Source organism: Mauremys reevesii, linkage group 4 (genome assembly GCF_016161935.1).
Source record: "Mauremys reevesii isolate NIE-2019 linkage group 4, ASM1616193v1, whole genome shotgun sequence".
NCBI lineage: Eukaryota > Metazoa > Chordata > Testudines > Geoemydidae > Mauremys > Mauremys reevesii.
The window spans coordinates 3,859,996-3,885,617 of record NC_052626.1 but is presented as its reverse complement, the minus strand read 5'-3'; the positions used below and the strand labels follow the sequence as shown (position 1 = coordinate 3,885,617).

Sequence of the window (25,622 nt, the reverse complement as noted above, 5' to 3'; positions counted from 1 at the left end):
TTCCACAACCTGTCTAAGGCCTGGTCTACACTATGCGTATAAACCAAATTTAGCAGTGTTAAACCAATTTAACCCTGCACCCGTCCACACAATGAGGCCCTTTATATCGATATAAAGGGCTCTTTAAACTGATTTCTGTACTCCTCCCCGACGAGAGGAGTAGTGCTGAAATCGGTATCGCCATGTCGGATTAGGGTTAGTGTGGCTGCAAATCGACGGTATTGGCCTCCAGGCAGTATCCCACAGTGCACCACTGTGACCACTCTGGAAAGCAATCTGAACTTGGATGCACTGGCCAGGTAGACAGGAAAAGCCCCGCGAAGTTTTGAATTTCATTTCCTGTTTGCCCAGCGTGGAGCTCTGATCAGCACAGGTGGTGATGCAGTCCCAAATTCAAAAAGAGCTCCAGCATGGACCGTACAGGAGATACTGGATCTGATCACTGTATGGGGAGACAAATCTGTTCTATCAGAGCTCCGTATCAGAAGACAAAATGACAAAGCATTTGAAAAAATCTCCAATCTATGATAGACAGAGGCCACAGCAGGGACTCAGCACAGTGCTGCGCGAGAAGCGTAACGGAAAGCCAAAGAATCAAATGGACACTCATGGAGGGAGGGAGGGGGTACTGAGGACTCCAGCTATCCCACAGTCCCCGCAGTCTCCGGAAAGCATTTGCATTCTTGGCTGGGCTCCAAATGCCTGAAGGGTCAAAAACATTTTCCTGGGTGTTTCAGGGTGTATGTCGTCAATTTACACCCTTCCCCCTCCCCCAAAGGAAAAGGGGAAAAAATCGTTTCTCGCCCTTTTTCAATGTCACCCTATGTCTACTGCATGCTGCTGGTAGATGGGGTGCTGCAGTGCTAAACCTCAGCATCCTCTCCCTTCCCCTCCCCTCCCCGATGGCAGACAGTACAGTACAGAAGGACTGATAGTCGTCCTCGTCATCAGCCCATGAGTGCTCCTGGCTGGCCTCGGTGAGGTCGGCCAGGGGTGCCTGGGTAAAAATAGGAATGACTCCTGGTCATTCCCAGCAAATGGTACAGAACGGCTGGTAACCGTCCTCATCATAGCAACTGGGGGCTGAGCTCCATCAGCCCCCCCCCCCATTTCATGTCTAAAGAAAAGATTCTGTACTGCCTGGACTATCATAGCAGCGGGGGCTGGGCTCCTCTCTCCCCCCCCCCCCGCCTTTAATGTCCTGCCTCGACTATCATAGCAGCTGGAGGCTTCCTCCCCCTCATTTTATCTCACTAAAAACCTCAGTGTTTCTTATTCCTGCACTCTTTATTACTTCATCACACAAATGGGGGACAATGCTACGGTAGCCCAGGAGGGTTGGGGGAGGAGGGAAGCAACAGGTGGGGTTGCTGTAGGTGCACCCCCTAGAATGACATGCAGCTCATAATTTCTGCGGGATCTCTGGGGCTCTGACATGGAGCGGCTGTGCTCTCTGGTTCTCTAGTACACTTGCCCCATATTCTAGGCAGGACTGACTCTTTTTAGACAAAACATAGGAAGGGAATGACCCGGGGAGTCATTCCCATTTTTGCCTATGTGCCCCCGGCCGACCTCAGCAAGGCCAGCCAGGAGCCCCCATGATAGCAGCAGATGGTACAGAACGACTGATAACCATCATCTCATCGCCAATTTACAATGGCATGGCAGACGGTGCAATATGACTGGTAACCGTCTCTGCTACCTTGCAAAGGCAAATGAATGCTGCTGTGTAGCAGTGCAGTGCCGCGTCTGTCAGAAGCATCCAGTACACATACGGTGACAGTGACAAAAGGCAAAATGGGCTCCATGATTGCCATGCTATGGCGTCTGCCTGGGCAATCCAGGGGAAAAGGGCGCGAAATGATTGTCTGCAGTTGCTTTCCCGGAGGAAGGATTGAGTGATGACATTTACCCAGAATCACCCGCGACACTGTTTTTCCATTGGGATCTCAATCCAGAATTCCAATGGGCAGGGGAGACTGCGGGAACTATGGGATAGCTACCCACAGTGCAACGCTCCAGAAATCGACGCTAGCCTCGGTACATGGACGCACACCACCGAATTAATGTGCTTAGTGTGGCTGCGTGCACTCGACTTTATACAATCTGTTTTACAAAACCGGTTTATGTAAAATCAGAATAATCCTGTAGTGTAGACATACCTTAAGTGTCTGTTCCATTGTCCTGCTGTTGCTACAGTTAGGAAATTTTTCCTGAGATTTAATCTAAATCTGCTATGCTGTAGATCAGGGGTAGGCAACCTATGGCACGCATGCCAAAGGCGGCACTCGAGTTGATTTTCAGTGGCACTCACACTGCCTGGGTCCTGGCCACCAGTCTGGGGGACTCTGCATTTTAATTTAATTTTAAATGAAGCTTCTAAAGGTAATAATTGGTATATCTCCAATTTCCTAGAACTGGAAGGGACCTTGAAAGGTCATTGAGTCCACCCCCTGCCTTCACTAGGACCCATAAAACATTTTAAAAACCTTATTTTACATACAACAATAGTTTAGTTATATATTCTAGACTTCTAGAAAGAGACCTTCTAAAAATGTTAAAATGTATTACCGGCACGTGAAACCTTAAATTAGAGTGAATAAACGAAGACTTGGCACATCATTTCTGAAAGGTTGCCGACCCCTGCTGTAGATTGACCCCATCACCCCTTATCCTGCCCTCTCCTTCTGTTCTATGGCAGCCTTTCAAGTATCTGAAGACCGCTATCATGTCCCCACTTAATCTCCTCTTTTCCAAACTAAACATACCCACTTCCTTCAGCCTTTGCTCATATGGCTGCATGCCATCCCTTTGGTCATCTTTGTCACTCATCTCTGGATCCTTTCCAGTTTCTCTACATCTTTTCTGAACATTGGTGACCAAAACTGGACACAGTACTCCATCTGAGGCCTAACCGCTCCAAGTAGAGCAGTACTATCACCTCTCATGACTTCCATTCTATGCCTCTTAATGCAACCTACAATTGCATTTGCCTTTTTTTTTTTTGCGCAACAGCATCACATTGCTGTCGCATGTTGAGGTTGTGATCCACCACAACTCCCAGATCCATCTCAGCAATGCGGCTGCTAAGGCAGTTATCCTCCATTCTGTATTTGTTTTTTCTTCCATAAGTGTAGCACCTTATGTTTGTCTTTGTTGAGTTTCATTTTGTAGTCTATAGCCCAGTTCTCCAATGTATCAAGATCTCTTTGGATTTTAGTGATATTCTCCAAAATGTTGGGAACCCTCCCTAGCTTTAGTATCATCTGCAAATTTGATCAGTATGCTCTCTATTCCTACACCCAGGGCATTAATAAAGATGTTAACAACACTGTACCCAGAACAGATCCCTGTGGAACCCCACTTGAGACCTCCCTTCAATCTAACATCTTTCCACTAATAGTTACTCTTTGTTTGCAGTTGTTTAACCAATTATGTATCCACTTAATGGTAATTACACTAAGCCAGGATTTCTCCATCTTACTTATCAGAATGTCATGTAGGACTGTGTCAAAAGCCTTGCTGAAATCCATTATATTATTTCCACCACATTCCCCCTATCCAAACCCTATCAAAGAAGGAAATCAAGCTGGTTTGGCATGATTTTTTCTTAGTAAATTCATGCTGGCTGCTGCTAATTATCCCTTCATCCCCCAGGTATTTACAAAGTGAATGTTTTATACATTCTCTAGTAACTTCCCACGTATCGAGGTCAGGCTGTCTGGTCTATAGTTCTCCAACTCCTTTTTAAAGATGGGCATTATGTTAGCCCTTCTCCAGTCTTCCAGGACCTCTCTTGTCATCCATGAGTTTGGAAATATTATTGCCAGTGGATCCAAGATGTCTTCTCCTAATTCCTTCAGCATCCTGGGGTAAATAGTATCAGGCCCCTCTTGAATTCATTCAAATTAGTCAGAAGATCTCCAACATGTCCTTTACTTATCCTGATCTGCATCCCTTCCCCTTTATTGTCCATCTCTGCTCAACATTTGGTCACGTTATTTTTTGAGAGAAGACAAGCAAAGTAGGCATTGAGCAGCTCTGCCTTCCTATCATCTGTTACCAGCTCACCTTCTCCACTGAGCAGCAGACCCACACCATCCATGATCTTTCTTTTTTGTCTGATGTATTTGAAGAACCCCTTCCTGTTGTCTTTAACATTCCTTGCCATCTGTAACTCATTCTTTACCTTGGATTTTTTGATTGTCCCTACACACTCACGCTATTCCCATGTATACTTCCTTGGTGACATGCCCCTTCTTTTATTTCCTGTGTGGATCCCCTTTGGGTTTTTAGATCGCTAAAAAGCCTCCAGTGCAGCCACATCGGCCTCCTGTGGCTCTTATCTTTCTTCTGCATCAGAATAGCTTGATGTTAAGCCTCTAGTACAGGGGTTCCTGACCTGTGGTACATGTACCCTTGGGGGTACACAAGACATCTCTGGGGATGGTACATGGGAGAAACTAGTGGTGTTCCCCAAGGGTCAGTCCTAGGACCAATCCTATTCAATTTATTCATAAATGATCTGGAGAAAGGGGTAAACAGTGAGGTGGCAAAGTTTGCAGATGACACTAAACTACTCAAGATAGTTAAGACCAAAGCAGATTGTGAAGAACTTCAAAAAGATCTCACAAAACTAAGTGATTGGGCAACAAAATGGCAAATGAAATTTAATGTGGATAAATGTAAAGTAATGCACATTGGAAAAAATAACCCCAACTATACATACAACATGATAAAGATCTTGGAGTTATCGTGGATAGTTCTCTGAAGATGTAAAAGCAAACAGGATGTTAGGAATAATTAAAAGGGGATAGAGAATAAGACTGAGAATATATTATTGCCCTTATATAAATCCATGGTACATCTCGAATACTGTGTACAGATGTGGTCTCCTCACCTCAAAAGATATTCTAGCACTAGAAAGGTTCAGAAAGAGCAACTAAAATGATTAGGGGTTTAGAGAGGGTCCCATATGAGGAAAGATTAAAGAGGCTAGGACTCTTCAGTTTGGAAAAGAGGAGACTAAGGGGGGACATGATAGAGGTATATAAAATCATGAGTGATGTTGAGAAAGTGGATAAGGAAAAGTTATTTACTTATTCCCATAATACAAGAACTAGGGGTCACCAAATGAAATTAATAGGCCGCAGGTTTAAAACAAATAAAAGGAAGTTCTTCTTCACACAGCGCACAGTCAACTTGTGGAACTCCTTACCTGAGGAGGTTGTGAAGGCTAGGACTATAACAATGTTTAAAAGGGGACTGGATAAATTCATGGTGGCTAAGTCCATAAATGGCTATTAGCCAGGATGGGTAAGAATGGTGTCCCTAGCCTCTGTTCGTCAGAGGATGGAGATGGATGGCAGGAGAGAGATCACTTGATCATTGCCTGTTAGGTTCACTCCCTCAGGGGCACCTGGCATTGGCCACTGTCGGTAGACAGATACTGGGCTAGATGGACCTTTGGTCTGACCCGGTAGGGCCTTTCTTATGTTCTTATGTTCTAAGCTATGTAATGGTGGATTTTACTTATTGCATTTTCAAAATACGCTACTCATTCAAAGTTTTAAAACTATGGGAATTTGTTATATAAAATAGAGTAGTTAATTTATTTCAAGAGGTAGCAATGAGAACACAGATACACAGAGATGCTGATATACAGAGCCCTCACCTCCAATCACCACACAGCATGGGCTCAGCTGTTCTGCAACTGTCCAGTCTAACTGAGCTCAGAGCTTAGTCAAGGGTTGGGGTTTTTTCCATTTGTATGGGTCACACTATATCTGTACGTACCAGTGAAATATGGCCAGATGGCTAACGACAGGTAATGTTGAGAACACCACACAAAATATCAGTGCTGAGAAGGGGAGGGGTATGCAGGCAGCTGGTGGATCTGCAATGGCTATGCAATAAGAAAAGTTTGGGAACCTCTGCTCTAGTATTAAATCTTTTAAGAACTCCCTTTGACGCCTTTTCTTCCTAATTGGTCTTTCCACGAGACCATGCCTCATATTTCTCTGAACTGGTTGAAATCCACCTTTCACTTGATAATTGCCCTATTCTGTTTATTTCCTCTGAAGCATCTGTCAGAGACAGACTACTGGGCTACATGGACCATTGGTCTGACCTAGTATGGTTGTTCTTATGTTCTCATGATCATTCATTGACGCTTTCCATATGACCCTTTACACTGGGAAAGCCCTCCGCCCAACCAGTTTGTCAAGCCACCTTCAGATCCTCACCGGTGTCCTGCCTTCTCCTACGTGCCTACAGGAAGCGTAGCCATTACCAGACAGGCAACCATTTCATATACCCACATTTGCTGCAAGGTCTAGGAAGAATGCGATGGGTTCAGGAGCAATTGACTGTATTCTAAAGTTCATTCTGTTAATGGGTTACTGTTATTTTTAAGGTATGTGAGGGGTTTTTTTAAGCAAAAAAACACATCGCCCTAGTTGTAGTATAGCTTATGTGACACTCACGCACTACGCACATTGTAATGGCCTTTCAGAGCCATTATAGCATCAGTGAGACTATTATCCATTCACTTCCACCATAACATCTTATCGACATTGCTCACATTAGATATAAAAACTTTATGGAAAGTGATAAAGCTGTTGCACGCAGCAGCAGTTTTTCCATCATAAATGTCTTGGCCCATTTTAAAGACACTTCTTTCCAGAGACCAAGCAGCATCAGTTCACACTACCAATAAAAAATTTATGCTGCTTCTTATTTTTAACAGAAGCCTAGAGTTGAACAATAGTTTCTGAAGTCACATAAATATTTACCCTTTAATTTCAAAGGACTCAGCCAATTTACACCATTCTTGGTGCAAACAATGTGAACCTGGAAAAATAAGTATTACCCCTTTCAATCCAAAGAGTATTGCAGCAACTACAATGCTAAACCACAGGAGGAAAGGTTTATCCATGAAAGCCTGATAGACCCTTCACTAATGCAGTAAGCACCATATGGAAGTGTTGCAGAGACACCATTATTGTTTTATGGTGTAATGTTTGCTATTACTAGGCTGAAGAATCCTTCGTCTTTCGATTCTCCAGCATACAGCTGATAGTCTTAAGGAAGAGACCTACCAAGTATAACGAGTTTAAAAAAAAATTAGGTAAGTTCATGAAGGACAGATCCATCAATGGCTAATAGCCAAGATGGTTGGGGATGCAACCCCATGCTCTGGATGTCCCTAAACCTCCAGCAGCTGGGACTGGATGACTGGGGATGGATCACTTGAAATTGCCTGTTCTGCTCATTCCCTCTGGCACTGAGCACTGTGGGAAGACAGGATACTGGGCTAGATAGACCAATTGGTCCGATCTAATATGGCTGTTATGTGACATCTGGACCAAATGCAGCCCTGGCAAGAGTTGGCATGATTTCAGTTGCGTCTGAGGAGCAGTGGCAGTACTTGATGTAACCCTGGAAGTCTTATTTTACTCTTACTACTTAATGCAGATTACAATTAATTTCTAATCTTTGAAGAGGACATACCAGTGTGGGGATCATAGGTTGCATGAGTGAAAATTGTATCCTTGAGAGCACTGAAGAACTAAGGGCATGTCTACACAGGAAAGTTAAACCAAATTAACTAAAGGAGTCAATTTAAAGTGCATGAGTTAAAGCACCTTCAACTCCTAATTCAGAAGTTTGCTTTAGCTTACTTCATCAGTGAATGAAACAAAAGCAAACTAAGGCCACTTTATTTCTGAATACAAAATGTTAACATAGGATTTTAATGCACTTTAAATTAATTCAGCTTAACTTTCCTGAGCATGCCCATGACATGCCCCAAGACAGATATTCCCTTCCAAGCTACACTTCCCTCCAGGGCCTCCTTCCTCTCTCAGCCTTTTGTCTAGAAGACTTTTGCAAAGATTTCTTAACTGGTTGCTCATCCTTCATCATTACAATACATTGTACATGCTGCAGGGGTTCTCAAATTGGGGGTCTTGACCCCTCAGGGAGTTGCAAAGTTATGTGGGGGTCGTGAGCTGTCAGCCTCCACCCCCAAACCCTGCTTCACCTCCAGCATTTATAATAATGTTTAAATATAAAAAAAGGGCTTTCAAAATGTATGGGGGGGAGGTCCGCACTAAGAGGCTTGCTGTGTGAAAGTCTGAGAACCGCTGGGGCTTCTAGAACTCTAAGGACTGTTTTCTGTCTCATGATAAGATCACACCAGCAAATGTTCCAAGGTATTGCATTTACTTTGTGCTCAAGCTAAGCAGTTTAACAGTCATCCCAAGTAAATATGTATCTTTACATTTAGCATCGCACTGGTGTGAGTTATTTATATGAATGAATGATAAGGATTATACACTATCTATGGAAACAAGACCGAAGAGAAACAAATAAGCATCATTTAGAATTGTTATGAAGTCAAGTAATTATTAGGGGGCGGGGAGACTTGGAGTTAAGTAGCACATGTTCTCTGCCTGACCTGTGAAGCATGCAGCACTTTGCTGTAGTGCAAGTGTCACATAAGCTATACTACAACTAGAGGGTTGCCTCATTCAAAAAAAGTCTTCAAAAAAAAAAAACCTAGAAAAGTTTTGTTTTAATTATGCCAGGAATTTTAATAAATGAACCTCTTGATCAGTATTAAAAAGTTTCAAAACATGGCACGGTTTCTCAGTGCAAAGTCATCATTATGTTTATATGGATATCATAACTAATTGTTTTAAAAAAAAAACCTAAGCAAGGTGGAAAAATATTCTCTCATTCTCAGTGGCAAATTGCTTCAGGATTTTGCATGGTTTCATTAATATTCATTCTTAACAGAATTCATTAAATTGTTCACAATAGTCTAATTCACAGCAGTGGGCCAAGATTAGCTTGGCAATTATAATAGCAAAGCAGCCGAGACTATTAATGACAGGTAATAATGCAGCTGCCTTAATGCCCAATGACAGCAGTTCATGTCAAGCTGTTAAAGAGATGTAAAGGAACGCATTCTGCAGAGAGGAGCCTCCTAAAAACCATCTGCTTGAGCATCCAATTTCACAGTGTAAATAGCTTATAACGAACATATGCACAGGCCTGACAAATGAGGAAAAAACCCAACTGACAAAATCCACAAGATGCAACCAGGGTATTTCAGTGGAAAATAATCTTCCCAAGTGCATGGCAATAAAACCATGTAAAGATGAAGATGAGAAGGGCTATCACAGGTGTAAATATAAAATTCTCATTTTCTTCACGTTGACTGACATCTGAGAGTCTTTTCAACAGAGAGGAGCTCAAGCCAAAACCCCAGCTCTGAACTTCACACCTCTATAATGAGAGAAAGTGACCCACCTTCCTCTCACCTCAGAGGTGAGCACTCAAGCTCAAAAGATTAAAATCCAGACCAAATTCAAACTTGACCCAAGATTTAGGATGTTCGAATCATCCTATTAATTCAGATCAGCCAAGAGCCAGATTCAAGGTTTTGGCTTAGAGCAAATCTCTATTTGGGGGATTCGGAAAGTCAATACTCTGCCCTTGAAAGCCCTTGGTTTTGAACCAACAAGGGCTACAATCCTCTGGATGGACCAATTGGCTATGAAATCTCATACTTCTCTAAAATGATTGTCCTGGTTACCGTTCTTATATGAGTTCTATTGTATCTGGTCAATTCATGTTCACATTAAAGCTACATTTCAATGTGAAGCAACTGATAATTTGCCTTAGTGCTCCTGAATGTACACACTTTGGTCCTGCAGTCCTAAATCAGCATCAACTTCAATAGAGGGACTTATTAAACCTGGTGATAAACGAGCACCACAGATACCTTTTTGTCTATTGTGACAAAATCAGACCTGCCAGTTCTGGAAGTGTGATTGAAGGCAGGTGTATCAGACTTAGGAAACAGTGCTTTGACCATCCCAAGAACTGAAAGAGGTTAGTGCAAGTTAATTATGGCCTTGGGGAAAGAAGTCTTCTCCCAGTGGGTGGGAGGGAGGAAGTGCAAGCTGCAGAACAGGTGTTTGCAGCAAGGGGGAAAGGCCTCTTTTAGGTGAAGAGCTGCTTTTCTCTACGGGAAATCTTGTGTTTATTTCTGTTAGAGAAGGGGGCCTGGATTCCCACCGAAGCTGGACCCAGCATGGATTAGAGAGGATGGCTGGTGACCAGTAGCCTGCATAAGAAGAGGCAGTACCCCAGTGGGCATTAGAAAAGGCATTCTGTTTAAAGAAACCTCTTGGGCCAACCCTATAATTAGCTTAAATAAACCAGCATTCAGAATTAAACTGCTGGAGTAGGACTGATTCACTCCAGGCCCCCACCACCACCCTCGCCCCCACGCCAAAGGGAGAAAAGCTGAGTATTGCTGTGACAAAAAGAGGTGAGTTGCCACATGAAGTCTGAGTGGAATTTTTCCAATGGGTAACTGTAGTGGTGCCTCGCTCTCCAGTGCACAGGGAGGCCACCCTGCCTCACTGCAGTAACATTAGTACAAGAGGAAGTACTGAAAGGTAAGAGTGCGTGCTGGAAGCTTTACTTCCCCAACTCTAAGTTGTCATTGTTGAGCTGAGGTGCACAAGATACAGTAAGTTAGATAGTGGGTCAGGGACCATCTTTTAGTTCTGTGTTTGCACAGTGCCTGGCAAGGTGGGTGCATTTCCATGACTCTGGTAATACAACCAACAGTCGCTATGACTGGTCTGGTAACGCCTGATCAAAGTGCGCCAGCACTCGAGAGAGGAACCATCACACACACCAAAAGGCAAATCAAAGTCTATTTTGTACATCTGTTTCCTCACTTCATAAGCCTGCTCCAAAGCCCAAGTCAATGCAAGTCTTGTTCCATTGATTTCAGTGGGCTTTGGATTAGCCTTGTTATGGTGCAGAGGTAGCCACACCAGAATCTAACACAACCTTAGAGATTCTCTTTGACAGTGAAGAAAATGGTTCATATCTTAAGTGAGTTTTAACTACCTTAAAAAAAACCACACAACATACCACACACATGGATCTTTGGGGAACTACAGCTTGTTTTGATGTTTTGGCTGCACAATTTGAAGTCCTGGAAATTTTATAACAAATTATTGATGTTTGGGAAAATTTTTCTATGGAACATCTCACAGTTCTTTCTACTCCTCCAGCAGAAAGATACAGACTTTGAGCCTATCCATGACTGTAGCTATCATTGTCTCCATAACAGGTATTCCTAGAACAACATTTTTAATTAAGTTCATGTAATTTTTTAAAATGTAGCTTAAAGCACACATTTGTCCTATTGAATTTCATCCTGTTTACTTCAGACCATTTCTCCAGTTTGTCCACATCATTTTCAATTTTAACTCATTATCCACTATACAAACCAATAGATCAGGGGACTATGTAAATAGAGCAGTCTACAACTTCCAATTACTTACATTTTCTGGAGAAATACAAGTACCTTAAATGGCAATGTAGTCTTAATCTGTGTCCAGAATTTGTAAAAATGTAAAAAACTTAGAATAATAGAACTGGAAGGGACCTTGAGAGGTCACCTAGTCCAGTCCCCTGCACTCAAGGCAGGATTAAGTATTATCTAGACCATCCCTGACAGGTGTTTGTCTAACCTGCTCTTCAAAATCCCCAATGATGGAGATTCCACAACCTCCTTAGGTAATTTATTCCAGTGCTTAACCACTCTGACAGTTAGGAAGTTTTTCCTAATGTCCAACCTAAACCGCCCTTGCTGCAATTTAAGCCCATTGCTTCTTGTCCTATCCTCGGAGGTTAAGAACAATTTTTCTCCCTCCTCCTTGTAACAACCTTTTATGTACTTGAAAACTGTTATATCCCCTTTCAGTCTTCTCTTCTCCAGACTAAATAAAACACAATTTTTACAATCTTCCCTAAGAGGCCATGTTTTCTAGACCTTTAATCATTTTTGTTGCTCTTCTCTGGACTTTCTCCAGTTTGTCCACATCTTTCCTGAAATGCAGCACCCAGAACTGGACACAATACTCCCAGTTCAGGCCTAATCAGCACGGAGTAGAGCAGAAGAATTACTTCTCGTGTCTTGCTTACAACACTCCTGCTAATACATCCCAGAATGATGTTCACTTTTTTTGCAACAGCGTTACACTGTTGGCTCATGTTTAGCTTGTGATCCACTATGACCCCCAGATCCCTTTCCGCAGTGCTCCTTCCTAGGCAGGCATTGCCCATTTTGTATGTGTGCAACTGATTGTTCCTTCCTAAGTGGAGCACTTTGCATTTGTCCTATTGAATTTCATCCTGTTTACTTCAGACCATTTCTCCAGTTTGTCCACATCATTTTCAATTTTAATCCTATCCTCCAAAGCACTTGCAACCCCTCCCAGCTTGGTATCGTCCGCAAACTTTATAAGTGTACTCTCTATGCCATTATCTAAGTCATTGATGAAGATATTGAACAGAACTGGACCCAGAACCAATCTCTGCGGGACCCCCCTCGTTATGCCCTTCCAACATGACTATGAACCACTGATAACTACTCTCTGGGAATGATTTTCCAACCAGTTATGCACCCACCTTATAGTAGCTCCAGCTAGGTTGCATTTCCCGAGTTTGTTTATGAGAAGGTCATGTGAGACAGTATCAAAAGCCTTACTAAAGTCAAGATATACCACATCTACCACTTCCCCCCTAGCCACAAGGCTTGATACCCTGTCAAAGAAAGCTATCAGGTTGGTTTGACAATTTGTTCTTGACAAATCCATGCTGACTGTTACTTATCACCTCATTATCTTACTAGTTATCAAGAGTAAGAGAAAATTTTATCATATGTACATCAGCACTGAGGCTGGAAAGACTGTAAGTCATTAATTCATAACATTCAAGGAAGCACAATATCCATATGAAAAGTAGAATTGCTGAAAGATTGAAATATGTCTTGACAAAGAAAGTTTGATGTTTCTTTAATTGTCTATTTCCCAGATTAAGGCACCATGTTGGTTTCTTTTTTTAAATTTTAAGAGAGCCAACTTAACTGAACACAAATGCAGTCTTTTCTTTCCTACGAATGAAGATTACAGTAAGACTGGATGATTGCAGATCCCTTCCTGCTGTAGGTCACAGGTTCAAATCTAATAAGTGGTGGCAGGAAGTCATTACCCTAACAAGCTAACTGATGATATAGGATTTCACCATCACCATCAGTGAATTGCTCTTTGCTGCCAGACTCAGTGTGATTAATGTGGAGGTGCATGGTGATTAATATTGTTCAGTATCCCAAGATGTGTTCTGCGTAGGATCTCTAAGATGGGGTACTGGAATGTTAGGAGGAGACAGCAGTTTCAGCCTTGTGTCTATGGCAGAGTGTGCTGAATGCCTCCACTGGAAGGCGCTCAGATCCTGTGGGGATGAGTGTAATAGGAGACCTTACATAGAATAGGCTGACCGCAAGCCATTAAGAATGATTGGTCTAACTACCAAGCAATGGAGCAACCATCACAGAGCATGGCCTGGCTGGGAGAAAGCTGCTGAAGGCCAAAGGGAGACTTGGCACCTAGGCTCTGTAATAAAGAGCCATGGAACAAAACAGGAACTGGGCTCAGGCTCACACCGGGCAGGTAGGGCTTTGAGAAAAGGGAGTTTCCCTGAAGGGAGGATATGAACTGGGGCTCACTCTGAAAGGCAAATAGACCAGGCTGGGTCCCAAGGGCTGTGGACCCTGCTATATGAATGTAAGCTGGGCCTGTAATTCCAGACAGAAGCCCATCCAACGTAGCTGAAGTGTAGAATTAGAGGAGTCAAGATGTGCGTGTCAGCTGCTTGTTGTTTTAAAATCATTTCCTCTAATGCTTTGCTCCATTTGCTAAATAAACCTACTGGTTTTGTATGCAGTGTTGTTGTAGCCGTGTCAGTCCCAGGATATTAGAGAGACCAGGTGAGTGAGGTAATATCTTTTATTGGACCAACTTCTATTGGCGAGAGACAAGCTTTTGAGCGTACACTGAGCTCTTCTTAAATTTCTGGGAAAGGTACTCATAGTTCACAGCTAAATACAAGATGGAACAGATAGTTTAGCATAAGCAGTTAGCACATATTTTAAGGGACCATTTCAAGTGAAGTGGCCCATTAACACCCTTGAAGTCATAGGACAAGGAGGGGGACTCTATGCAGCTGTCAGGAGGGGTCTTGCTGGCCCCTGCCCTCTCAGAGATGATGTGTAGTAACCCAGGCCTGCTCCATCACATCTAGTAACAGCATTGGAGCCAGCAGGCAAAGGAACTGCAGTGCCCAACTCCTGTCAGAGTGGAGAAGAGAAATTCCAATGAGGCCCCTGTCATCCCCACAGCCAGCAAAGGAAGAGGCCCCCTGGACACAGGGAGGGGAAGAGATGAGTCTTGCCAGCGTCTCCACAGCCTCCCCCTTTGGATAGGAAGCATTATTACCAAGCCCAAAAGTTCAAAATTTGTGAGTCAGACCCCCAAAAATCAGGTTTGGATTTTTTGTGACTATTCTGTGGTTTTTGGCCCATCTTGGGGAGTTTTTTTACTCCCCCCTTATACACAACCCCAGTGTACATGACAGCGACTTTTGCCAACTCTCCCAAACAGAGTAAGGGGATTCTGGCCCCCTCTGAGGGCACTAGGGTGACCAAATGTCCCAATTTTATTAGGACAGTCCCAATATGCAAGGCTTTCTCTTATATAGGCACCTATTACCTCCCACCCCCATCCCAATTTTTCACACTTGCTATCCGGTCACCCTAGCAGGTACTCACTGCCGCCTGAAGCTTCCAGCCTCTCAGACCCCAGAATCTCTCTCCCACAGCACTCAGGTAGAACATAACTGACACCTACATCCTACAAAGGCTTGGTCTGGTGTGTCCTGGAGAGGAAAGTGAAATACTTTGTGAATGTTTCATGGAGGATCCCAGCCAGCTGGACTGAAGTGCTGCAGGGATTTTGGGTGAGCAACACCCAAACAGTCATTTTCAACCTTTCTTCATTTGCAGGCCCCTAAAAAATTTTTTGAATGGAGGTACGGAGCCCTTTGGAAATCTTAGATATGGTCTCTGTTAAGATCTAAGAATATCTTGTTAGTTGAGATTTTCATGTATCACTTGACTTCAGGAGTCAGGGCTTTAAGAAAGCCACCAAATAGGAGACTCCCAATAAAATGGGGATTTGTCAACACTGCGTACCGCACACTAAATGCTCTGCCGGCATAACATCACTAAAGTCAGTGGAGTTACACTAGCAGAGCATTTGCTCTTAATTGGACCCCTTGTTGGTACAGCTGCAGCTGCTATTACCAGAGATGCTGTGACCTTCCACTGTGCTCCACAGCTGAGAGAGTGTGGGGAAATGGACAGTGAATGGAGTTACGTACTGCCTCGCTGCAGCTGGACTGCTAGGGAGTCATTATCTGGGTCAGGCACTGCTTCCAAAGCTGAAGGCTCAGGTTAATTAGTTCTTTACTGAGCCACGAATGGCAAAGGTTTTAAAAGACAGAATGATTAATCATTAAAAATCCCACACATCTAACCTTGAAATGTGATTGACTTTTTCCAGGCTTCCTGAACGTGAAAGACATTGTGGGAAGGCAGCCATTATAATTTACCTGCAATGCGCGGAAAAGTCAGTCTCCAGCATGCAATAAGATCTTTTTCCACCACTATTTGGGGTGGTAAGGGAGGACTCAGGTTGTAACTGGACCTTTTGAAATATCATCTTCAGACACTACTAAAGATCTCCCTTACATTTACCTCTAGCGGCAAGGAATCTACCAATGCATTATACAAAGCAAGTGGCAGGACATCTTAAGGACATATTTGCATGACTTGTCCCGAGCAATTAATCATCTCCAACATTCCCTTTGTCATCTCCAATGACTTGCCTATTGCTACTAGCTCCCTCTCCCCCAAATCCTCTGCCTCTCTCCCTAGAGACTGATGTTATTCCTAGGAACCCCTAGAAGGCCCAACCTTCTGTATGATGCTAGCAGGTGGGAGCCAAATGCACAGCTGCACACCATTTCTTTGGAACATCATACTGCAGAGTTGACCAAGTCATATTTCCTGTAAGAGATGCATAGCTCTCCTTAAGCACTGTTTAATTTTTTCATTGGTATTAATGCTCCCAAATCAAAATTAGAAACAAAGGAACTCATATCCTTGTCTTAAAACAGACTCAGTATGGCAAACTATGAATCAAGTTAAATCTGCAGATGCAACAGAAAAACCTAGAAACTGTCACATGGGAAGTGTAGAATTCTGTAATATACCTCAGTCATTTGAAAGAGCCCTGATCCACCTAATCCAGAGAGTTTTCATGCTGATACAATTGTGGTACATCATCATAGGGATCATCTGATGTTGCAAGGTTTCCGAACAGCTTAAAATTCCTCTGAGGAATTCTAGCTTATACAATGTAACAAGTTTTGTTTTCCTCTTCTAATTCACCACGCTGAACAAAACACCCCTTCATAAATACTGTTCTAACAATCCTGGACTTTGGAATGGTCTGGTGCATTTATACAACCAAAGTGAGCAAGAATCTATGTTTAGCCAACAATTTTTAGGCGGCCTAGTTTTCCCTAACTAAAATTTCTGCAATATAGCTGAAGGATTCTTAGAAAGCTTTCCCTCCCCCTCCCCTGGTTCTTGTCATGCAGACAGAAAGCAGAAGACCAGAAGTCCGAGGTGCAGGCAATGCGATGTTTATTGGGGTTAGTTTCCAGCAAACATGTCCATAACTGATGCCACAGAGGCTTGTTTCCCAGTGTCCCATTCCCTCCTACTTAGCAGGCACAATTATACCTGCAATGCAGGCCCTCAGTCCCACCCCTTACAACTTATGGTCATATTCCATTTTGGAGGGTCATGAGTCTGGGGTCTTTGTCCCACCTCTTCTGTATCCCCTGGGAGGAGTAAGGAGTGAGGTTGTGCTATGGTCAGGGATGGGCAAGTGTTTTATACCTTCCCTCCAATTTCCATTTGCCCCTTGTGACTGGCTGCTTGACCTTGCCTTGAGACAGGAGTTGAGGCCGTCTTCAAGTGTGCGCTCGTATGTTATACTCCCACCATGCCCAGCAACACTTCAACTGCTCTTAGCTGTTCCCATTATACTAACAACCCCATTTGTCTAGGCAAAAGCAACACACACAGTGTCTTTGTCCTTTGTTTACACATATTAGTAAGGATCCTTTTGGTCACACAATAGTTAAAAATAAGTATCAAAAATCACACAGGCAAACAAAACCCAAAATTCTCTCTCAGTCAAAGATACAGGCCTAAATCATACATTGTCATTAACATTCCTAACAAGGATTTAGGATTTTTTCCTTCACCTCATCCTAAGCAAAACAAAACAATATTTCACTGTCATTCTGCTGACAAATCCGAGCCCCTCTTCTCTTTCAGAGAGCCTCCTGGCCTGAGAACCAATGTTCTTCCTCCGTGCAAGCACAGCAAGGACATGGGAAGACCACTGAAGGACAATATTTAGTCAGGTTTCAAAGGAGGAGGAACAGAAACATTTAGTCAAAAAGAAAAGCAAAAATGGATGGGAATGTTTAAAGTAGGATGGTGAAGCCAAGCAATTTGCCTTTGTCAGGAACCCCTTCTCCTTCCGTAGTGGTATCCAGCTGTATATATGTAAATAGTTAACTAATTAAGTTGGGCCTTTTGCAAGTGGGAAATGATGTAATGCTAATCAATGCAGTAAACTGCTCCACCAATGCTGCTGAAAAGGAAATTCTCCAATATGGAGATGTTTTAAAGGCTTTGGAAGCCTTCCTGGAGAATATCATTTGGAAAATCAACCCCAAGGTAAAAAAAAATACACAACTAGAAGCACATAAGAGTGGCCATACCGGGTCAGACCAAAGGTCCATCTAGCCCAGTATCCTGTCTTTGACAGTGGCCAATGCCAGGTACCCCAAAGGGAATGCTGATTACCTGTTCTGTTAAAGTGATCCATCCCCTGTCGCCCATTCCCAGATTCTGGCAAACAGAGGCTAGGAACACCATCCCTGCCCATCCTGGCTAATAGCCATTGATGGACCTATCCGCCATACATTTATCTAGTTCTTTTTTTAACCCTATTATAATCTTGGCCTTCAGAACATTCTCTGGCAAGGAGTTCCACACACTGACTGTGCATCGTGTGAAGAAGTACTTCCTTTTGTTTGTTTTAAACCTGCTGCCTATTAATTTCATTGGGTGACCCCTAGTTCTTGTGTTATGAGGAGTAAATAACACTTCCTTATTTACTTTCTCCACATCACTCATGATTTATAGACTTCTATCATATCCCCCCTTAGTCATCTCTTTTCCAAGCTGAAAAGTCCCAGTCTTTTTAATCTCTCCTCATACGGCAGCTGTTCCATACCCCTAATCATTTTTGTTGCCCTTTTCTGAACCTTTTTCCAATAGATCTTTTTTGAGATGGGGCAACCACATCTGCACACAGTATTCAAGATGTGGGCGACCATGGATTTATATAGAGGCAGTATGATATTTTCTGTCTTATTATCTATCCCTTTCTTAACGATGCCCAACATTCTGTTCACTTTTTTGACTGCCACAGCACATTGAGTGCATGTTTCCAGAGAATTATCCCTAATGACGCCAAGATCTCTTTCTTGAGTGGTAACAGCTAATTTAGACCCCATCATTTGACATGTATAGTTGGGATTATGTTTTCCAATGTGCATTACTTTGCATTTATCAACATTGAATTTCATCTGACATTGTTACCCAGTCACCCAGTTTTGAGAGATCTTTTCGTAGCTCTTCGCAGTCTGCTTGGGACTTAACTATCTTGATTAGTTTTATATCATCTGCAAATTTTGCCACATCACTGTTCAGCCCCTTTCTCCAAATCATTTATGAATATATTGAAGAGGACTGGTCCCAGTACAGATCCCTGGGGGACACCACTATCTACCTCTCTCCATTCTGAAAACTGACCATTTATTCCTACCTTTTGTTTCCAATCTTTTAACCAGTTACCAATTCATGAGAGGACCTTCCCTCTTATCCCACGACTGCTTACTTTTAAGAACCTTTGGTGAGGGACCTTGTCAAAGGCTTTATGAAAATCTAAGTACACTATATCCACTGGATCCCCCAATGCAAAGTAGCAGTTTTTGCAAAAGAGGTTTATGTGTCAGTAAAGTTGTAGTTCCTTTCAGAACTCTCCCAGATCAGGGAACTTCTTAGGAAGTTTTCAAGTAAGATGCTGGAAGGAATTGAGATCCCAGAAGCAAGAGACTTTCAAACAGATCCAAAAATCCATCAGGTCCAAAAATACTAGACTGAAGGTTCCTTATAACGTGATCCTGGTGAATGCAGATTGGGATCATTACTACAGAATGCTGAGCCTGTACAGCTTGTCTCTAGTACGCCACTCCCAATAGAACAAAACTACACTCAAATAGAGAAGGAACGACTAGCCATTTTGTTTTGAATGCACCAAATTTGCCTGGTATTTCCTGCAACCTAGTTGTGGACAGAGACCTTTGGACTAAAATTTCAAAAAGCCATTGTAATCAGCTCCCAAACTCCTTCCAAGATGGAGTGAAAACTCAAATATTACTTGGGTGTATTGTCCAAAGCGGGGCTCTGATGTTCATTGCAGCTTTTTTGTCCAAAGCAGAAGTGCCACAGGAGTGACTGCTGTGACCCTTGAATCAGATCTTTTGCAGGCATCAGGAACCTGGGCACATCAGCCAAGCAGAACTCCTTGGTGTGATATAAGCAACTACTGCAGATACAGAGATGTACCCAAAAGACAGAACACTACGCACTCAGAACAGCGGTTGTGTCAGGATGGCCAGACTGAAACGAAGAGGAGCCACTCTGTATTCATGAATATTAGTACTATCAGTTCTTCTCTGTATGTCCCATCAGTTGTTCTCTGAAAAAGCAGTAGGGTCAGAATAGCTAGAGACATGTGTCCTGCCTGGCTAACCCACATGAACCTGAGCCATATTGCTGCTGAAGCATGGCTGCAAAACGTCCAGAGATGTCCTGTATTAGCCAAACATGAGCAAGGAGGTGAATGATTTCATAGGACAGTACAGCATCTGCAATGAATTCCTAGCAAATCAACAAATGGAACAACGCATGATGCATGAAATACCTGATCAACTGTGGACCATGGTAGATATGGACTGATGTTTATCAGGAAAACAAGTATCCCTGGTGAGGCGTCATTACAGTTCAGATGATTGGGAAATAGATTGCTTACATAAAACAGCAGCAGCCTGTTACTGAATGTGGCAACAGTCAGTTGGCCCAGAATGGAACTTTTTGCAGATAATGGGACTCAGTTTGCAGCCAGAAATCTGCAGCTTGCATCATCAGGATTTGAACATAGTATGCTCTCTCTCAACTGAAAGCCAATTTAGTGACAAAGCAGATACAGCTGTTAAGAGAACCAGGAAACTATTAAGGTATACCAGGACAATAAAAAGCCCTGGACAGCAACACTCACCAACGGAGGGCACGGGCAGCAGTCTCATGTCACATTACAGCACTTTTCTCACCACAGCTGACAGTCTGCAGCAAATAGACTTTTGAAACCAGAAGTAGTGGAAGAGAGGACACAACAAATTAAATAGTGGTGATGGGAAACCAGATTCTTCTGTGACAGAGGTAGAGACCTCCATGAACTTCAGCTAGCATAACAAATATGAGTACAGCCAGCACCAGATGACTGGAACAAGAGATGGTGGGGTCAGGGAAATCTATACAAAGAGTAGCACCAAGGCGCTTGACAGAAGTACAAGAACAACCCTACGGCTTAGCATATCCAAATACTATACAGTTCACTGAAGTTATTCAATGTCCATTATAGGAAAAGACATTACAAGAGAGGTCTGTACAGGTTATGTGCAGCTAGCAGATAAGGTGCCAGTAGATAGCACTCGAGAACATGTAGCACAGTTTGTGGGTTTTGAAGGCCCAATAAAGTGTGCATGGCAAATGGCATCTTGGTGCAATATATTACAGAGCCCTTAACAATATTTGATTCAATCTAGGGAACCTATATGGAGAGCAAGGAGACCTTGGTGGATAAGCTCTGTATCGTGACCAGTGGAACTGCACCCAGAGGATCCATATTCCCTAGAAGGACAGCAGGAAAAGGGACCTACTCAGCTACATGGACAGAGCAATGCACAGGATTTAATCAAATTCTACTTGTTCAGACAGCCTGCATTCAGTTTCACTCTTTGCTAATGAAACAAGCTCCACCTGGAACAGAGTTTCCAGCACCGCTTGACTCTCCACTGGTCAGTTAATTACCATCGAAAGAGCCTGGATCCCAGCCGTCCCAGGCACTGCACCTGAGACCTCACACCCTGCACTCTTCTGCTTTGCAGATGCAACCCTAACAGTGAGGCTAGAGGGGGCTTCAATATTGCCAACTCCCAGTGTTCATAAATCATAATTTAAAAAATAATTGGGGATTTATTTTGCCTATTGGGTTTTTAGCCTTAGGGTGCACTTGGCTCACCTTTGACAGCTTTCTTCTGGAACTGTGAAGGCTAGATTATATATATTTATTTTTTTTAAATGATGAGCTGAGATTCCCACATAATGACCTGACCCAAGAAGCTGAAGTTTATTGCGAGATACAGGATATAAAGAGTTGACAGTGCTGGAGCTAGGCAGCCAAAGTCTAACCATTTTGCTGAAGGCATTTTCAGAGTTGCTTTGTGATCAGGTTTTGTTGGGTTTTTTTTTTTAACTAGCCATTAGTTACAGTTCCACTGTTATTTAGTGGACTGGCAAGGTCGTCCTCATCTCAGAGATAATAAATGGCTGTCCTTAGAGGCTGGCTAAGCAGTGACTGTCTATTGAGCTCTTTTGATCTTTCTTCATCGTAAGTCAATCCCTCTGGCCCACTGATCATTTCTGTCACTCCTCTCTGACCTCTCTCCAGTTTGTCAAAGTCTTTCTGAAAATGAGCTTCCCAGAAGTGTGTAGTATTCAGGTGCATTAGTTTATTAATGCTGAAAGATATAATCCATGGCACTTTACAGACACAGAAGAAGAGGTTTCGACTCAAACCCAAAAGGAGTTCACAGTCTAAGGGCCTAGTCCTGTAACCCTTACATGTAAGAGTAACCCCATTGTAGAGCTTGATTCTACGTGCCCAAGCTCCTCATACGTGACCCAAAGTGAACTCGTCAGACTGGAGAATCTTAGTTTAGAGCAAAGTCCGATTACCCACAGACCAACATCACGTAGGGCTTGTCTACATGGAGCATCAGTCCACCCCAGAAGGTGTCAATTCTAATCTGCACAAGCATTTTGTCCACTAAGGTGCCTTTGGGGACCCTGCTGGTGCATGCTTAAGGGTCCCCAGTGAAACAGGACTGCATCAGTGCACAAACAGTACTACACTAGTGTGCACTGGGGAACTTTTAGTGCGAATGGAGTGGGGCGGCTGCCCCACTCCTGGAGAACAGGGATTAAAAGCAGCCAAGCTAGGCGGATTGGGGAAAGCAGCCACAGCTGGGGCCACGTCCAATCTACTAAACCAAAGCCACCTGCCCCACTGATCCCCAGAACGTAGGGCAGAAGGCAGCCCCAAATAGAGTGCCCAGCCACAGCAGGCCGGGGCATAACCAATGTTCACACACCTCAGTTTCTCCTCTCAGGTAACCCAAGGACTCTATCGCAGATTCTCTTGACTCAATCGTACCCTCTGCTTGGGGCTGGTTTATTATGCAAACATAGGCAAATGGTTCAAAACACAAATGGACTAGGTGTTGGGAATTATCCCCCCCATGCAAGAAATCCCAGGTCATCTCCTCCTTCAACACCCCATGTACCACACACCAGCACCTTTAGCCACAGCTGGACTCTGTCAGTCCTCTTCTGGCCCTCTGCCAGGACAGCACCCCAGCACTTCCAACCAAATCAGCCTCATCAGGGAAACATCCCTCACCTACCCCAGCCCCTAGGTCCAGCTCTCCAGTGTGGTGACATTAGCAGACAAGATCCTCCACTGCTCCTCAGCCACCAGATCTCTCCGGCCCTTGGCTTCAGCTCTCTGGCTAGAAGTCTGACCTGCCCTTCTCCTGACTGAACAGGATCATCTCTCAGCTTCTTCCTGCTCTTTTATAACCAAAGCATCTGTTTTGGCCCAGGGGAACTAGACCTGCTTCATTTATGAGAGCCAGCCACCCCGTGATAGTCTCTATCTTACATGGGAGCTGCAGGGCGGTGGCACAAGGTGGAAGAATGTGGTGGGAGACAAACTATGACAAATGATTTCATCATCTTCTCATTACTTTCAGAGAAAGGGCATAAATATATTTTAACCAGGGCTTAATTTGTGCCAGTGTTGAGCACTGGCACCTCTAGGCTTGGCACATCAGTTCTGAAAGCAAAAAAAGTTGCTTGAGCACTTTTCATTACAAATTAAGCACAGATTTTAAACCCGGAATTTGCAGGATGAGGTGTGGATTTGGAGAAAGCTGCAATGTTTTAAGGGCTCCTTCCTAATTCCCGTGTAAGTGATTGTCCCTGGGAAGATTTTTCACTGATTTAAGAAGTAGGCTGGCAAAGGGAAATGGTGAAGATAGGGCAATAAATCATGGCTCTGTTAGATTTGATTTATACCTGAATGCATTTGGTGGGTTATTTGTGGAGAAAACATCCTACAGTGGAACCCTGCAGCCCCTTAGAACTTTGATAGCCAACCAATTACCTGTCAACACTAAACTCAGAAGGTATTTAATAGCATTAGCCAACCCATTATGCAATTCTCACTTATCACAGTCTCTTGGATTTAGGCCTATTGTATTTTACCTTCCGACCATGTAAAATGCTACTGAAATCACGGTCTTTAGAACATTGAAGCCTGGTATTGTCAAAGAACAGAAGCAAAAGAAACTTGGATTATATTTAACTCGCGTACACATTTGTCATTTAAACTGCTATGGCCATTCATCTGAAGCCATGATTTGCCCATCATTTTAATTTTGGGTTCGTTTAAGCTACATGAACATAAAAGTAGTAATTCTCAGGCATTTCTTCAATGTTCTGCAATACAGTTGTGTAATAACTAGTACTAAAGGGACTGTGGAGCAGAGACTCTTAACTTTGCTGTAATTTACCAACCCGATAATTAAACTCAACTCCATGCTGGGAGATAGCTTTATATGACATGCAGTAAATTCTTGAAAATAGCACTTCCCTTTAAAGCTAGAACAAAAAACCCTTTGTATTAGTGAGAGAGCCTTCCCATAGTACTTGTTCTCAGACCTTCTGAGTTTCCCAGATACTTCACAGACCCTTAAGGCCAAATCCTGAGATCTTCACTTGGGCAAATGCCCACTTAATGGGAATTGGCCTACATAAGGGATCTCAGATTGTAGCACACAGGAATAAGAGCTGAATGAGAGTTATTAGATAATTTCATCCAGCCACAGTCATTGTTCTCTAGAATATATTTCCCAGTGTTTTTTCCAGTCTTGTTTTAAATATTTCAACCAATTCTTCTACCAATTCTCATGAGAGTCTGTTCAACAAGCTAATGCATCTCACTGCCAGTGATAGTTCAATTTGTCCCTTTCTCCATTTTATCCCATTATTTCTAGCTATAGCGTGGGATCATTCCCCCTACTCATGCAGAAGGGCTATCAAAAAAAAAATAATCAGATGGACCTCCAAGGAACATCACAATACAAAGGATTGGTTAATGGCCCTATCGCACCTTGGAAATGCTACATGCAAGGAAGCTCGTCCTGTGGACGTGGAAGCTGAATAAAGGAAATAAAAAAGTCACAGGAAGACTTTGCATCTCTTCACTGTTTGAACTCACAGAGCCAGAGCCACCAAACTGAAGCCAGAGATCCACAGGGGCTACCTTTTGGGTCCAACCTGAAAGACACTTTGAATTGACAGATCACCTACAATGCAGTCACTTAGGATTTAGATGGTAACTCATTTGTGTGTGTATATATATATATATTTTCTCTCTTTAACCTGTAAACTACTCCTCTCTCTTTCCTAGTTAATAAATAGTTCGATAGCCAGCCCTGTAAACAACTACAGGTGTTGTCTTTGGTGTAAAATCTATGGTACCAATTGATCTGGGGCAAGTGACTGGTCTCTTGGGAGTGGAAGCAACCTGACTGTGATGTGAATTTTGGTGCTAGTGACCATTTATCACTACGTCCAGTCTGTCTGTGTGGTAAGATAGACTGGAGGACCTAAAGATACGGTCTGACATTCCATGGTAAAACTTAAACGTGAACTCCTGGACCACTGTGATACCAGCTTGGTGATATCCAATTATAGAACATACCACCAGTTTGGAGTGTCTGTCTGCCCTGAGATTGGCTCATGTTTTGAGCCAGTCCAGACAGTGTGACAACTAATTACAGGCTCACACTTTACTGCCTGCTTCCAGTCCAGCTGAGGGTCACCCGAGACATGTGGTGAAGCTCCACCAATCCACATACCCTTCCCCTCTCCCACTTTATTCAGACCTTGGGGAGGAGACTTCTTCCACTGCTATCTCCACCATCTCCAGTGAGGCCAGACAGCGTCAGGTCATTCCAAGGACAGAGGTGAAGAACAGGGCCTGAGCGCCTCATTAAAACACCCTTCAGATACTTGCCAGTGGTTTATCATACCCTCCTTTATGTCCCAATCATGGCGCTGAAGCTGT

At 43.3% G+C, this 25,622-nt stretch overlaps 1 long non-coding RNA gene across 1 annotated transcript; it reads left to right on the top strand.

Annotated features, from left to right (window-relative positions):
• Window positions 1-9,678: 9,678 nt before the first annotated feature.
• LOC120405141 lies at window positions 9,679-24,909 on the top strand. The gene is made up of 3 exons (XR_005598404.1): window positions 9,679-9,903; window positions 10,068-10,345; window positions 24,547-24,909. It is a non-coding gene; the product is annotated as an uncharacterized LOC120405141 (long non-coding RNA).
• Window positions 24,910-25,622: the final 713 nt, after the last annotated feature.